The sequence below is a fragment of the Triticum urartu genome, chromosome 3A, assembly GCF_056163025.1.
Source record: "Triticum urartu cultivar PI428250 chromosome 3A, HENAU_Tu73, whole genome shotgun sequence".
Lineage (NCBI taxonomy): Eukaryota > Viridiplantae > Streptophyta > Magnoliopsida > Poales > Poaceae > Triticum > Triticum urartu.
Genome location: NC_141875.1, coordinates 421,691,081 through 421,708,208, shown reverse-complemented (window position 1 = coordinate 421,708,208; position 17,128 = coordinate 421,691,081).

Genomic DNA, 17,128 nt, shown 5'->3' with positions numbered 1-17,128 from the left:
AGGGTCATCTTATTTAAACCCCCCCGGGCCAGTGCTCCTCTGAGTGTTGGTCCACCTCGTCAGCCGCCGGTGGCCACCAGGGGAAACTCTGGGCTGGCCTATCGGGAGGTTGGACAATCTGAGTGTGCCCTGAGAACGAGATATGTGCAGCTCCTATCGGGATTTGTCGGCACATTCGGGCGGTGTTGCTGGATTTGTTTTAACTTGTCGAAGTGTCTTGTAGAACCGGGATACCGAGTCTGATCGGAATGTCTCGGGAGAAGGTTTATCCTTCGTTGACCGTGAGAGCTTGTCATGGGCTAAGTTGGGACTCCCCTGCAGGGATTTGAACTTTCGAAAGTCGTGCCCGCGGTTATGGGCAGATGGGAATTTGTTAATGTCCGGTTGTAGATAACTTGAACCTTAACTTAATTAAAATGAATCAACTGTGTGTGTTACCATGATGGTATCTTCTCGGCGAAGTCCGGGAAGCGAACACGGTGTTGGAGTAATGCTTGACGCAGGATGTTCTCTAGTTCTTCGTTCGCGCTTTGCCTTCTCTTCTCGCTCTCTTTTGCGAACAGGTTAGCCACCATATATGCTAGTCACTTGCTGCAGCTCCACATATTACCTTGCCTTACCTATAAGCTTAAATAGTCTTGATCGCGAGGGTGCGAGATTGCTGAGTCCCCGTGGCTCACAGATTACTTCCAAACCAGATGCAGGGCCTGATGACTCTGTTCCAGACGACGCGCTTGAGCTCAAGTGGGAGTTCGACGAGGACTCACGCCGTTACTATGTGTCTTTCCCTGATGATCAGTAGTGGAGCCTAGTTGGGGCGATCGGGACCGTGTCGCATGTTGGGTTGATCTTTTATTTTGGCACCGTAGTCGGGCCATGAGTGATTGGATGATGTAATGCTATTTATGTACTTTGTTTGACGTGGCGAGTGTAAGCCAACTATGTACCTTCCCCTTTTATTATTTATATTACATGGGATGTTGTGAAGATTGCCTTACTTGCGACATTGCTTTCAATGCGGTTATGACTCTAACTCGTGCTTCGACACGTAGGAGATATAGCCGCATCGAGGGCGTTACACGTTTCTTTGGGGGTCAGTAGGAGAAGACCATAATTAAATTGTTGAAGTGTCTCTTATATGCGTTATTGTTGATTTAACCAAGAGCCCATATTGCCTTGTCTTCTCCTGTTTATTAAATGCTCGTAGATTCCAGCTTAGTCCAATGCACGTGCACTCTTATTATTATTCACACCATTCGGTCGTGCAAATGAAAGGCAATTATGATTATATATGATGGACTGACTGAGATGAGAAAAGCTGGTATGAACTCGGCCTCTTTTGTTTTTGTAAATATGATGAGTCCCTCGTTCTTGATTCAGCTTATTATGAATAAACATGTTTGCAATGACAATTAGAGATCATAGTTGCTTGTGCCATGCTTGATTAGCTATGAGTTATAATGGTTTACCTTGTGTGCCAACATGCTATTGAGATGATTATGATGTGGTATGATGGGGTGGTATCCTCCTTCGAATGATTTAAGTGACTTGACTTGGCACATGTTCACGCATGTAGTTGAAACAAAATCAACATAGCCTTCACGATATTTATGTTCATGGTGGATTATATCCTACTCATGCTTGCATCCAATGTTTATTAATTTTAATGCATGTACATGGCTGTTGTCGCTCTCTAGTTGGTCGCTTCCCAGTCTTTTACTAGCCTTCACTTGTACTAAGCGGGAATACTGCTTGTGTATCCAATCCCTTAAACCCCAAAGTTATTCCAGATGAGTCCACCATACCTTCCTATATGCGGTATCTACCTGCCGTTCCAAGTAAATTTGTATGTGCCAAACTCTAAACCTTCAAATAAACATTATGTTTTGTATGCTCAAATAGCTCATGTATCAACCAAGGTTTTCCTTATCTTCTGTGGTAGGCGGGTTATTCTCAAGAGGGATGGACTCCGCTCCTCACTCACGAGAAAATGGCTGGTCACCGGGATGCCCAGTCCCATGCTTTATGCAAACTAAATCAAAATTAATTGCAAACGAAACTCCCCCTAGGACCTGATGTATGTTGGAGGCACTCGTTGTTTCAAGCAAGCCATGGATTGATGCTTGTTGGTGGAGGGGGGTATAAACTTTACCATTCTGTTTGGGAACCGCCTATAATGTGCTTAGCATGGAAGATATCGCCATCTCTTAGTTGTTACGTTGACAATGAAAGTATACCGCTCAAAATACAATTTACCTCTATTTCAAAACCGAGCTCTGGCACCTCTACAAATCCCTGCTTCCCTCTGCGAAGGGATTATCCATTTACTTTTATGTTGAGTCATCACCCTCTTATTAAAAAGCACTAGCTGGAGAGCACAGCCGTCATTTGCATTCATCACTGTTAATTTATATTGGGTATGACTATGATTGGATCTCTTTTACCATGAATTACAATGTCTAGTGAGTCCTTTATCTTTAAAGGTGCTCTGCATTTATGTTTTGCGGTCTCAGAAAGGGCTAGCGAGATACCATCTTGTTATATCATATTATGATTGTTTTGAGAAAGTGTTGTCATCCGAGATTTATTATTATGACTTGCTAGTTGATTATGCTATTGATACGAGTAATTGTGAGACCTGAGAACTATTACAAATGTGGTTAGTTATGATCTATGCTGAAAACTTGAATGCTGGCTTGACATAGTTACAACAACAAGAGCAAACAGAGTTTGTAGAAGTTTTTCTTTCTTTCTTTCAGTTTGTCAACTGAATTGCTTGAGGACAAGCAAGGGTTTAAGCTTGGGGGAGTTGATACGTCTCCGTCGTATCTACTTTTCCAAACACTTTTGCCCTTGTTTTGGACTCTAACTTGTATGATTTGAATGGAAATAACCCGGACTAACGCTATTTTCAGCAGAATTGCCATGGTGTTGTTTTATGTGCAGAAAACAAATATTCTCGGAATGACCTGAAACTTCACGAAACATCCTAGAAAAAACAATAAAAAATCCTCGCCAAAGATGAAGACCAGGGGGCCCACACCCTTCTCACAAGGGTGGGGGGCACCCCCCCTAGGGTGCGCCCCCCTACCTCGTGGGCCCCCTGGAAACCCTCCGACGCCAACTCCGACTCTATATATTTGCTTTCGGAGAGAAAAAAAATAAGAGAGAAGAAATCATCGCGTTTTACGATACGAAGCCATTGCCAAGCCCTAAAACCTCTCGGGAGGGCTGAGCTGGAGTCCGTTCGGGGCTCCAGAGAGGGGGATTCGTCGTCGTTGAAAGAGCAACTATCCCTAGGTGGTTTTGGTAATTCATAACAACATATAGCTCATTGAGCTAATGCTATTCCAAGATGATTATTTCAGGAAAGCTCAATGATTGGCATGGCATGGATGTGAAAGTGGAACCCTCAAAATGCTAAGGACAAAGGATTGGCTCAAGCTCAAAAGCTCAAGACTCTTCATTTTATATTTTAGTGATCCAAGATCACATTGAGTCTTTAGGAAAAGCCAATACTATTAAGGAGGGATGAGGTGTTGCTTAATGAGCCTCTTGCTTCATGTGCTTAGTGATATGCTCCAAAACCCTCAACTACTTTCCCATATCCACATATGACCTAAACCCTGAGCCAAACTCGGTCCTACCGATTCTTCCTATCCGGCGCCATCGAGTTTCACTTGTCATTAGCCACTGCCAAACCCTAGCAATTCGGTTCTACCGATAAGGATCTCGGTCTCACCGAGATGGGGTTGCAAACTCTCTGTTTCCCTTTCGTAACTTTTTGGTCTTACCGAAAGAGCGAATCGGTCCCACCGAGATTGCAATGTAAACTCAGTGTTTCCCCTTTGTAACTTTTCGGTCTCACCGAGTTCCACTCGGTCTCACCGAAAGAGCAAATCGGTCCCACCGAGTTTGCCTGACCAACTCTCTGGTTAGCTAATTACCAAATTCGGTCTCACCGAGTTTGTGTAATCGGTCTCACCGAGATTACGTTATGCCCAAACCCTAACCGAATCGGTCCTACCAAGTTGCATGTCAGTCCCACCGAAATTCCTAACGGTCACTAGGTTTACTATTTCGGTCAGACCGAGTTTTCTGATTCGGTCCCACCGAGATTGGTAAATTGTATGTAACGGTTGGATTTTGTGTGGAGGCTATATATACCCCTCCACCTCTTTCTCATTCGGTGAGAGAGCCATCAGAACACACACACCATTCCAACTCATATGTTCTGAGAGAGAACCACCTACTCATGTGTTGAGATCAAGACATTCCATTCCTACCATATGAATCTTGATCTCTAGCCTTCCCAAGTTGCTTTCCACAAAAACCCTCTTTCCACCAAATCCAAATCCTATGAGAGAGAGTTGAGTGTTGGGGAGACTATCATTTGAAGCACAAGAGCAAGGAGTTCATTACCTACACACCATTTGTTACTTCTTGGAGAGTGGTGTCTCCTAGATTGGCTAGATGTCACTTGGGAGCCTCCGACAAGATTGTGGAGTTGAACCAAGGAGTTTGTAAGGGCAAGGAGATCGCCTACTTCGTGAAGATCTACCACTAGTGAGGCAAGTCCTGTGTGGGCGATGGCCATGGTGGGATAGACAAGGTTGCTTCTTCGTGGACCCTTTGTGGGTGGTTGCTTCTGCGTGGACCCTTTGTGGGTGGAGCCCTGTGTGGACTCGCGCAACCGTTACCCTTCGTGGGTTGGAGTCTCCATCAACGTGGATGTAGGATAGCACCACCTATCCGAACCACGGGAAAAACATCCGTGTCTCCAATAGCGTTTGAATTCTCCAAACCCTTCCCTTTACATTCTCGCAAGTTGCATGCTTTACTTTCCGCTGCCCATAAACTCTTTGCATTCTTGCTTGAGTGATGTGATGATTGCTTGACTTGTCCTAAATTAGCTAAAATCTGCCAAGAACTAAAATTGGGAAAAGGTTAAGTTTTATTTGGTCAAGTAGTCTAATCACCCCCCCTTTAGACATACTTTCGATCCTACTAGTGGTATCAGAGCCTTGGTCTCCATTTGCTTGATCTCCATAGCTTTTGGTGGTCATAGCCTTGGTTTCACAACCTAGGAGAGTATGGCGTCTAGCGAGGGAAATTATCATCGAAGAGGTCCTTACTTTGATGGTACTAATTTTGCTAGTTGGAAGCATAAAATGAAAATGCATATTCTTGGACATAACCCCGCTGTTTGGGCTATTGTGTGTGTTGGTTTGCAAGGTGACTTCTTTGACGGGAGAGAACCAAACCGTGAAGCTACCGCGGATGAGTTGAAGATGTTGCAATACAATGCTCAAGCTTGTGATATTCTCTTCAACGGATTGTGCCCCGAAGAATTCAACAAAATCAGCCGCCTTGAGAATGCAAAGGAAATTTGGGACACTTTGATTGATATGCACGAAGGTACCGACTCCGTCAAGGAATCCAAGGTGGATGTGCTTCAAAGCCAACTTGACAAGTTCAAGACGAAGGATGGTGAAGGTGTCACTGAAATGTACTCTAGGCTTGCTCTCATCACAAATGAGATTGCCGGCTTAGGAAGTGAAGAGATGACCGATAGATTCATCATCAAGAAGATCCTAAGAGCCTTGGATGGAAAATATGATACCGTGTGCACATTGATCCAAATGATGCCCAATTACAAAGATCTCAAGCCAACGGAGGTGATTGGAAGAATTGTTGCTCATGAGATGTCACTTAAGGATAAAGAGGAACTTCACAACAAATCAAGTGGTGCCTATAAAGCCTCATGTGAAGCCCCTACATCATCAAGTGAGAAACAAGACTTCAATGAAGAATTGAGCTTAATGGTGAAGAACTTCAACAAGTTCTACAAGAGTAGAAGCAAAGATAGAAGCTCCAAGTCAAGGTCCTACAATGACAAAAGTTCTTCTAGTAGAGAGCGAAACTGTTACAATTGTGGAAGACCCGGACACTATTCCAATGAGTGTACGGCTCCCTACAAGAGAAGAGAAGATTCTCCAAAAAGAAGAAGCAAAGGATCACCACCAAGAGAGAGAAGGAGTAAAGATGATCGTTATGAACGAAGATACTCACGGAGAAGCAAGGATTCGGAAAGGAAGGAAAAATCATCAAGGAGCTACACAAGACGAAGACATCAAGCTCATGTTGGTGAATGGGTATCCGGCTCTGACTCCAACAGCCACTCCGAGAGAAGTTATCACTCCGACTCCGAAGATACTCAAGATGAAGGTGTTGCCGGTCTAGCACTTGTGTCAACCAACTCCTACGACATATTTGACTCACCAAATGAAGGAATTGGAAGATGCTTCATGGCCAAAGGTCCTAAGGTAACACACCCGAGTATGTTGATTTCAATAGTGATGAAGATGACTTGTTAGGTGATGATTTGCTTGGTGACAACTCTAGTGATGAATACTATGATGAAAGACCAATTAATCATGCTAAAACGAGTGACAATGATAAGGAGAAGATTGAGGCTCTAACTAAAGAACTAAAAACTCTTAAGTTAGCTCATGACACTATCTTCGAAGATCATCGAGAACTTTTAAGAGCTCATGAGAAACTATGCTTTGAAAAGCTCAATCTTGATCAAGAGCATGAGTTCTTAAAGGCAATCAATGATGATCTCCGCAAGAAAAGTTCTTCTTACATTGCCAAGCGTTTACTCTTATCCACTTACATGCCTCAAGTCAAGTCTAACAAGAAAGATTCTTCCTCTAGTAGTAACAATGATCTTGCTAAATCCAATATTGTTGCTTCTAGTAGTTCTCTTGATTCCACTAATGATTCTCTTAGCCAAGTTACACTTGAGCAAGAAAATAGCTTATTGAAGGGAATTATAGAGAAAGGAGTGTACAAAAGCCTTGCCGGGAGTAAGCAATTCGAGGAAATTGTGCGCAAGCAAGGAATGCACCGGAAGAATCAAGGTGTTGGTTTTGAACGAAAGTTCAATGCAAATGGAGTTGAATGGGAAGAAGATCAATACCCCAAGACAAAGTTTGTCCCTCAACAAGAGAAGTATACTTCTTTCAAGGGGACACAAGCTCAAGATGATCTTCCACCACAAGACTATGAGCAAAAAGGCAAGGACAAGCTTCAAGAGGAAATTGATGCATTTGAAGAAGCTCCTAAGACCTTAGTCAAGTGGATTCCCAAGACTACTTCAAGTTCCACTTCATCAAGTACGACTACAACTCCAAGGATTCCCATCAAGATGATGTGGATCCAAAAGAAGAAGAACTAGAGAGTTCTTGAGGGTGACTCCGCCAACATACTTCACTCTTATCATTTTGGCAAGAACAAGTGCAATCAACTTCCACATCTTGCACTAGTTCAAGGAGTCACAAACCCTCTTGTTGGTAAGACAAGGGACAAGGTAACCTAAAAGTTTTCATGGACATCATCTTTTGTGTGCATCACTCTATGTCTATGGATATCCTTGTTTGTTCCTTGTGGGACTAACCCATGTAGGTATTGAAAGTGCAATTCACTCAAATGGATAGCTCCAAGAGATCTACATCAACATTGAGCATCCACATCTTCAATATCTACATGAAGTCATCATCGACAAAACCCAAGGTTAGTTCATCCCTCTTAGGGGGGATATCACATCTAGGGGGGAGCTTTACTCTAAGACTTGAGCTAAAGCAACTCTAAAGATGTGAACACAACAATGCTTTATGTAAAAGTGGTAACCCCACTTGAGCTTAAACGATGAGTATGACCTATGATCATGTGTTCTCACTTGACTCCTAAGTCAATGTACTCATATATAGATGACCTAGTCATCGCAAATTTCTTGATAAATGCTAGAATTGGTTGTGCATGCCTTGCCACATATTTCATTTACCATCTTATTGTGTGAGCATGCTGATTGCATATTTTACTCATTCGAGGACATCCACTTGTTGTTTTGATTGCTTGGTTTTATCCTCTTTTGCCAAGTGGATGGACAAGAATGCCTAAGAACGTCCTCTAGCTATCTATGCTTTTCTCGTCTCAAACTCTATTCATGCTGCATCAAAAAATTTGATCAAGTCAGATTCGAACCACTCTGTGTGAGGAGTGCTCGGAGTCCCCGATTCGTCATAGACTTAAACTTCCAAAACCTCTTTATGATTCTCGGTCTGACCGATACTCCACTTTCGGTCCTACCGAGATCATTAAGTTGATCTAGGTTTTCGATCTCGGTGCAACCGATTTGAACCTTTAGGTCACACCGAGTTTCAGTAACTGCATGCAGTTATGAATCTCGGTGCCACCGAGTTGTTCCACTCGGTCCCACCGACAGGGTCGGGCTATATATAGTCACGGGCAAAATTTGGAAATTTCTCCGAACCCCTTCGCCCGCGCGATAGCCTGCTCTGGCCTCGAGGTCTCCGGATCGTCTTCTCGCCGCCAGTAGCCTCCAGTCGCTGGTCTCCGTCGCCGTCAACGGGAATTCTGCCCCGCCGTTGCCGCCGTAGCAAGTCCCCGCCGAACTAGGGTATGGACTTGATCTTTGTGCTATTCCTCAATCTGATTCCTAGCACATTGTGATCATATTGTTTCTAGCCACGTTTGATAAACTTCTATCCAGTCAAAACGCTCATAGATTAGGTTTGATTCGAAAATTCTAGGTTTAGGTTTCCGCCGAAACTATCTCGGACCCACCGAGTTGAAAAACTCGGTCCCACCGATTTGGCTTATGCCATTGCACAAGTGAGACTCGGTCTGACCGAGAATTACTTATCGGTGTGACCGATTTTTGAACTCAGTGAAACCCTAGCAGTCTCGGTGCCACCGAACTGTGACTCGGTCCTACCGAGTTCACTAGTTTAGGTTCCAAAACTGCTTCGGTATCACCGAGTTTGAAAATCGGTAGATCCGAGATGATTTCAGTGCGAAACTAAAACTAAGTTTTTGGATCATTCTTTTTGCAAAAATCTCTGCATTTTGTGATGCTCATCCACTCTATCTCCTCTATAATCTATTCACAGGGTCAGCAGTCAGTTTGCAGCATGTCAGACCAGAGTGATAGCCAGAATCTGTCAGAGCAGCAAGTGGTGATGAGTGAGGGCACTAGCCCCTCCAGTTCATGTAATGAAGGCAGCAGGAGCACTCCTAGCAATTTGCCAAAGGCTGCCACGAGACAAAGGAAGAAGAAAACTTCAGACTCTGAAGATGAGGACTATGTGGCAGAGGAAGAGGCCACTTCCAAGAGAATTGAACCAGCTCAAGGCACTAAGCCAGGTCTGAAAATCAAAAGGCCAGCAGGTTGGCAGCCCATGTCAAAGGCTAGAGCCTCAAGTGAGAAGCCCACTTCCCAAGAGCCAGCTGCAGCTGAGGGCAAGAAAAGGAAGGAGAGGGTGAAGAAGACTATGGCTAGAGTGCTTGGCAAAGCTTCCATCATGGAAGAGGAAGAGGAAGAAGAGGCAGCTGCACCAGCGCCCAAGGCACCGAAGCTAATGGGAGATGCCATAAGGTCAGGGGAGCTGCATCCAAGCCCAAGGAAGCACCTAAGGCTGCATCTAAGCCTAAGAGTGCACCAAAGAGAAACACAAGAAGCATCCTAGCCACTGAGAAGAACAAGGCCCCAGTGCCTGAAGCTGCAGAGGAAGAGGAAGAGAATGTCCTTCGGAAGCTCAAGCCCAAGATCCCAGACCACAACGATGCTCATCCTGTGGCTGAGGATATGAAGCTCAGGAGAGACTCAGGGCTCAGGAAGTGGAGAGAAGCAGATCCATATGCTTCTAGGAGAAGGACTGCAGTGGACTACAGGTTTCATACCAAGGAGCAGCAGGATTTCTATGAGACAGTGCTACTTGACAAGAAGCCAATTGTATGTGACATGAGATGGGTCGACTGGACCTATATCAAGGACAATGAAGAGTACTACCCTGGAGTATTTGACAGCTTTAGTGCGTGTGGAGTTGCAGACTTTGTAGGGCAGAAGCTCACAAAGTGGAACGAGGAGCTAATCATGCAATTCTACTCCACAGCACACTTTTATCCGGATGGCAGGATCACATGGATGTCAGAGGGTACAAGGTACCACTCTACTGTTGAGGAATGGGTGAAGCTGATCAATGCCCCAGAGGAGCAAGCAGATGACTTGGACATTTATGCCAAGAAAAAGATGGACCACAACTCCATGTCCAACATGTACAAGGAGATTCCGAATGAAGCACTTGACATGTTCAAGTTTGGCTCAGTGCATTATCTGCTATCAGGATTGCCTACGATCAACTGGATCCTTAGGCACACCCTTCTGCCCAAGTCTGGAGATCACAAGATGATCAGAGGTCACGCGATCAATTTGCTTCATGTCTTTGACGTGCCTCAAAAATTCAAAGTCATGAGCCTCATCGTGGAAACAATCAAAAGGACTGCGGCAGATCAGAAGAGGAGCTGTGGATATGCCCCTCAGATTCAGGAGCTTATCAACTCCAAGATGGGCACGGGCGTATATTTGTTGGATAAGGAACACCTGCCCATCCGTCCAGATTTCGAAGATAATCAAGTTGTTATGACTGAGAATGAACCATCATCTGCCCATGCACAAGCTCAGAAGGAGAAGGCGAAGAAGGAGAAAGCTGCCAGGATGCCTACTCAAGCGGAGGCATCTGATTACTTCCTGAAAACCAAACAAGAGCAGCTTGGTTACCTGATTGCGTCCACCCTGCGGATTGAGTAGAGTATAGCCACCCTGACTCAGAACCAGGCGAGTTTAGAGAGGATCATGGAACAGAGGTTCTATGACTTGGACATCAAGGTGACAGAGATACAGACTGCCGTGGAGCAGCTCCAGGAGGACATGAATGAGAGGAGAGGCAGGACCACGACTGATGCTTTTGCGAGGGTGCCACGAGGTCCGAGGACGTCTGCACTGCCAGTTGCTGACACCAGAGCTACAACGTCTGCACCAGCCACAACCTCAGTTCCACCAGCTCCAGCATCCACTTCAGCCTCGACTCCGACCACGTCTACCGAAGGCTTCGTCCTTGGAGTGCTCCGGACTCCACCACCACCTGAAGATCAAGCCTGAGCGTCGATCTAGTGCTATGCATTTTCTAGGAACTTTTTGGTAACTTGTTGCCAAAGGGGGAGAAGATGTATAGATCATAGGCTTCGAGAGAGAGAGTGTTGCTTTTCTCTCTTGCTTTATTTGGTGGTTTTTCGAACTTATCTGCTTTTGAGTGCTTGATACTACGTCATTATTTGTGAGACATTGATGATCATGTGTTTGATCATAAGCTACACTTAATGCTTGCTTAATGCCATTATCCTATCTATCTTGTGTGATCATTCATTATTCTTGGTGATGAGTGCATGTATTTCATTCTTATCATTTTGAGCGCTCCACCAAGATGTATGTGACATGGAAGAGTAACCCATGACTCTAACTCTTTGTGCATTTGCAGTCCAAAGCAAATTTTAAATATGCACAAATTTAGGGGAGCTCTTACTTATCACATACTTCTCAAAGCGACGATATATTTCATGCTTATTATCATTTGTCGAAGCTTTGATCTATATGTTGTCATCAATTACCAAAAAGGGGGAGATTGAAAGTGCAACTATCCCTAGGTGGTTTTGGTAATTCATAACAACATATAGCTCATTGAGCTAATGCTATTCCAAGATGATTATTTCAGGAAAGCTCAATGATTGGCATGGCATGGATGTGAAAGTGGAACCCTCAAAATGCTAAGGACAAAGGATTGGCTCAAGCTCAAAAGCTCAAGACTCTTCATTTTATATTTTAGTGATCCAAGATCACATTGAGTCTTTAGGAAAAGCCAATACTATAAAGGAGGGATGAGGTGTTGCTTAATGAGCCTCTTGCTTCATGTGCTTAGTGATATGCTCCAAAACCCTCAACTACTTTCCCATATCCACATATGACCTAAACCCTAAGCCAAACTCGGTCCTACCGATTCTTCCTATCCGGCGCCACCGAGTTTCACTTGTCATTAGCCAGTGCCAAACCCTAGCAATTCGGTTCTACCGATAAGGATCTCGGTCTCACCGAGATGGGGTTGCAAACTCTCTGTTTCCCTTTCGTAACTTTTCGGTCTTACCGAAAGAGCGAATCGGTCCCACCGAGATTGCAATGTAAACTTAGTGTTTCCCCTTTGTAACTATTCAGTCTCACCGAGTTCCACTCGGTCTCACCGAAAGAGCAAATCGGTCCCACCGAGTTTGCCTGACCAACTCTTTGGTTAGCTAATTACCAAATTTGGTCTCACCGAGTTTGTGTAATCGGTCTCACCGAGATTACGTTATGCCCAAACCCTAACCGAATCGGTCCTACCGAGTTGCATGTCAGTCCCACCGAAATTCCTAACGGTCACTAGGTTTACTATTTCGGTCAGACCGAGTTTTCTGATTCGGTCCCACCGAGATTGGTAAATTGTATGTAACGGTTGGATTTTGTGTGGAGGCTATATATACCCCTCCACCTCTTTCTCATTCGGTGAGAGAGCCATCAGAACACACACACCATTCCAACTCATATGTTCTGAGAGAGAACCACCTACTCATGTGTTGAGATCAAGACATTCCATTCCTACCATATGAATCTTGATCTCTAGCCTTCCCAAGTTGCTTTCCACAAAAACCCTCTTTCCACCAAATCCAAATCCTATGAGAGAGAGTTGAGTGTTGGGGAGACTATCATTTGAAGCACAAGAGCAAGGAGTTCATTACCTACACACCATTTGTTACTTCTTGGAGAGTGGTGTCTCCTAGATTGGCTAGGTGTCACTTGGGAGCCTCCGACAAGATTGTGGAGTTGAACCAAGCAGTTTGTAAGGGCAAGGAGATCGCCTACTTCATGAAGATCTACCACTAGTGAGGCAAGTCCTGTGTGGGCGATGGCCATGGTGGGATAGACAAGGTTGCTTCTTCGTGGACCCTTTGTGGGTGGTTGCTTCTTTGTGGACCCTTCGTGGGTGGAGCCCTGTGTGGACTCGCGCAACCGTTGCCCTTGGGTGGAGCCCTGTGTGGACTCGCGCAACCGTTACCCTTCGTGGGTTGAAGTCTCCATCAACGTGGATGTAGGATAGCACCACCTATCCGAACGACGGGAAAAACATCTGTGTGTCCAATAGCGTTTGAATTCTCCAAACCCTTCCCTTTACATTCTCGCAAGTTGCATGCTTTACTTTCCGCTGCCCACAAACTCTTTGCATGCTTGCTTGAGTGATGTGATGATTGCTTGACTTGTCCTAAATTAGCTAAAATCTGCCAAGAACTAAAATTGGGAAAAGGTTAAGTTTTATTTTGTCAAGTAGTCTAATCACCCCCCCCTTTAGACATACCCTCGAAAGCTGTTGCGATCCCCTATACTTGTGGGTTATCAAGACTAATTTCTGGCGCCGTATGACTATAGTCACCTACCATATGTTATGATCCGGCAACCCTGAAGTGACAATAATCGGGACCACTCCCGGTGATGACCATAGTTTGAGGAGTTCATGTATTCACTATGTGCTAATGCTTTGTTCCGGTTCTCTATTAAAAGGAGGCCTTAATATCCCTTAGTTTCCAATAGGACCCCGCTACCACGGGAGGGTAGGACAAAAGATGCCATGCAAGTTCTTTTCCATAAGCACGTATGACTATATACGGAATACATGCCTACATTACATTGATGAATTGGAGCTAGTTCTGTGTCACCCTATGTTATGACTGTTACATGATGAACCACATCCGGCATAATTATCCGTCACTGATCCGGTGCCTACGAGTTTTCCATATACTGGTTTACGCTTATTTACTTTCCCGCTGCTACTGTTACAATCACTACAAAATACCAAAAACATTACTTTTGATGTCTTTACTTTTGTTGCTGCTACCACCACTATCATATTACTTTGCTACTAAACACTTTGCTGCAGATACTAAGTTTCCAGGTGTGGTTGAATTGACAACTCAGCTGCTAATACTTGAGAATATTCTTTGGCTCCCCTTGTGTCGAATCAATAAATTTGGGTTGAATACTCTACCCTCGAAAGCTATTGCGATCCCCTATACTTGTGGGTTATCATGCCGCAATGAGGATAATCCTCAAGTTATGGACCCAGTCCGTATAGTTGCTACCATCATCTTTCAACTTACCTTTCTCTAGGAACACATTAAAATTCAACGGAACAACAGCACAGACTATCTATCTACAACAACATAGACATGCAAAATACTATCAGGTACTAAGTTCATGATAAATTAAAGTTCAATTAATCAAATTACTTAAGAACTCCCACTTAGATATACATCCCTCTAATCATCTTAGTGATCACATGATCCATATCAACTAATCCATGTCCGATCATCATGTGAGATGAAGTCGTTTTCAATGATGAACATCACTATGTTGATCATATCTACTATATGATTCACGCTCGACCTTTCGGTCTCAGTGTTCTGAGGCCATATTTTCATCTGCTAGGCTCGTCAAGTTTAACTCGAGTATTCTGTGTGTGCAAAACTGGCTTGCGACCCTTGTATGTGAACGTAGAGCTTATCACACCCGATCATCACGTGGTGTCTCGACACGACGAACTGTAGCAACGGTGCATACTCAGGGAGAACACTTATACCTTGAAATTTAGTGAGAGATCATCTTATAATGCTACCACCAAATTAAGCAAAATAAGATGCATGAAGGATAAACATCACATGCAATCAATATAAGTGATACGATATGTCCATCATCATCTTGTACCTTTGATCTCCATCCCCAAAGCACCGTCATGATCACCATCCTCACCAGCTTGACACCTTGATCTCCATCGAAGCATCGTTGTCGTCTCACCAACTATTGCTTCTATGACTATCGCTACTACTTAGTGATAAAGTAAAACAATTACATGGCGGTTGCATTTCATACAATAAAGCGACAACCATATGGATCCTACCAGTTGCTGATAACTCTGTTACAAAACATGATCATCTCATACAATAAAATTTAGCATTATGCCTTGACCATATCAAATCACAACATGCCCTGCAAAAACAAGTTAGATGTCCTCTACTTTATTGTTGCAAGTTTTACGTGGCTGCTACGGGCTGAGCAAGAACCGTTCTTACCTATGCATCAAAAACCACAACGCAGTATAGTGATTGCTTTTTGACCTTCAGAAAGAACCCTGTTCATTGAATCCGATTCAACTAAAGTTGGAGAAACTAACACCCACCAGCCACCTGTGTGCGAAGCACGTCGGTAGAACTAGTCTCGCGTAAGCATACGCGTAATGTCGGTCTGAGCCGCTTCATCCAACTATACTGCTAAATCAAGAATCAACTAGTGAAGGCAAGCAATATGTATATACCCACGCCCACAACTCCTTTGTGTTCTACTCGTGCATATAACATCTATGCATAGACCTGGCTCGGATGCCACTGTTAGGGAACGCAGTAATTTCAAAAAAAAAATACTAGCACATGCAACATCTATCTAGGTGATGCATAGCAATGAGAGGGGAAGATTGTTGTCTATGTACTCTCGTAGACTGTAAGCGAAAGCGTTATTACAACGCGGTTGATGTAGTCATACGTCTTCACGATCCGGCCGAGCCTAGCATCGAAGGTACGGTACCTCCGCGATCTACACACGTTCAGCTTGGTGACGTCCTGCGAACTCTAGATCCAGCTGAGTGTCGAGCGAGAGTTTCGTCAGCACAACGGTGTGATGACAGTGATGATGAAGCTACCGACGCAGGGCTTCGCCTAAGCACTGCAACGATATGACCGGGTGGAATATGGTGGAGGGGGGCACCGCACACGGCTAAACAATGTCAACTTGTGTGTCCTAGGGTGCCCCCTGCCCCGTATATAAAGGAGCAAGGGGGAGGCCGGCCGGCCCTTGGGGCGCCCAAGGAGAGGAGGAATCCTCCTCCTAGTAGGAGTAGGATTCATCCTTTCCTGGTCCTACTAGGAGGGGGAAGGAAGGAGTGGGAGAGGGGAAGGAAAAGCGGGGCGCCGCCCCCTTCCTAGTACAATTCAGACTCAAGGGGGAGGGACCGTGCGGCCTGCCCTTCCAGCCCCTCTCTCTCTCTCCACTAAGGCCCATCTAGGCCATTAGTTCCCCGAGGGGGGTTCCGGTAACCCTCCGGCACTCCGGTTTTATCCGAAACCATTCGGAACACTTCCGATGTCCGAATATAGCCGTCCAATATATCAATTTTTGTGTCTCGACCATTTCGAGACTCCTCATCATGTCGGTGATCACATCCGGGACTTCGAACAACCTTCGGTATATCAAAACACATAAACTCATAATGCCGATCGTCACCGAATGTTAAGCGTGTGGACCCTACCGGTTCGAGAACTATGTAGACATGACCGAGACTCATCTCCGGCCAATAACCAATAGCGGAACCTAGATGCTCATATTGGTTCCTACATATTCTACGAAGATCTCTATCAGTCAAACCGCATAACAACATACGTTGTTCCCTTTGTCATAGGTATGTTACTTGCCCGAGATTCGATCGTCGGTATCTCAATACCTAGTTCAATCTCGTTACCGGCAAGTCTCTTTACTCGTTCCGTAATGCAACATCCCGTAACTAACTATTAGTCACATTGCTTGCAAGGCTTATAGTGATGTGATACGTCTCCAGCGTATCTATAATTTTTGATTGTTCCATGCTATTATATTATCCATCTAGGGTGTTTTATATGCATTTATGTGCTATTTTATATGATTTTTGGGACTAACCTATTAACCTAGAGCCCAGTGCCAGTTTCAGTTTTTTTCCTTGTTTTTGAGATTACAGAAAAAGAATACCAAACGGAGTCCAATTGACGTGCCAATTTTTGATGATTTTGTGGAAGAAAAGAAGCCCCCGAAGTAAAAGAGTTGGGCCAGAAGAGTCCTGAGCCGTCCACGAGGGTGGAGGGTGCACCATACCCCCTGGGCGTGTCCCCCTATCTCATGGATGACTCGGAGACCCCCCTGACGTGAGACCTACGCCAAAAATTCCTATAAATACAAAAACCTCCAGAAAATAACCTAGATCGGGAGTTCCACTGCCACAAGCCTCCGTAGCCACCGAAAACCAATCTAGACCCGTTGCGGCACCCTGCTGGAGGGGGAATCCATCACCGGTCGCCATCTTCGTCATCCCGGCGCTCTCCATGA